The sequence below is a fragment of the Etheostoma spectabile genome, chromosome 2, assembly GCF_008692095.1.
Source record: "Etheostoma spectabile isolate EspeVRDwgs_2016 chromosome 2, UIUC_Espe_1.0, whole genome shotgun sequence".
NCBI classification, from domain to species: Eukaryota; Metazoa; Chordata; class Actinopteri; order Perciformes; family Percidae; genus Etheostoma; species Etheostoma spectabile.
This window is the reverse complement of record NC_045734.1, coordinates 21,724,826-21,725,315: the sequence shown is the minus strand read 5'-3', so window position 1 is coordinate 21,725,315 and position 490 is coordinate 21,724,826. Positions and strand designations below refer to the sequence as shown.

General features: G+C 44.3%; 1 protein-coding gene across 1 annotated transcript in view; it reads left to right on the top strand.

Moving 5' to 3' along the window:
* Positions 1 to 490, top strand: part of LOC116700215 (complement C3-like) — a 30,112-nt gene that overhangs the window by 7,364 nt on the left and 22,258 nt on the right.

Genomic DNA, 490 nt, shown 5'->3' with positions numbered 1-490 from the left:
TCCTAGCTGCTATTTGACCATAAAGGCCTGATTTGCGCAGTCTCCTCTTAAAAACTGTTCTAGAGATGTGTCTGCTGCTAGAACTCTGTGTGGCATTCATCTGGTCTCTAACCTGAGCTGCTGTTAACTTGCGATTTCTAAGGCTGGTGACTCAGATAAACTTATCTTGAGCAGCAGAGGTGACTCTTGGTCTTCCTTTCCTGGGGCGGTTCTCATGTGAGCCAGTTTTGTTGTAGCGCTTGATGGCTTTTGCGACTGCAGTTGGGGACACATTCAAAGTTTTCGCAACTTTCCGGACTGACTGACCTTCACTTCTTAAAGTAATGATGGCCACTCGTTTCTCTTTACTTGGCTGATTGGTTCTTGCCATAATGTGAATTCTAAAAGTTGTCCAATAGGGTCGTCGACTGTGTATCAACCTGACTTCTGCAAAACACAATGGATGGTCCCAACTCCATTAAAAAGGCAAGAAATTCCACTAATTAACCCT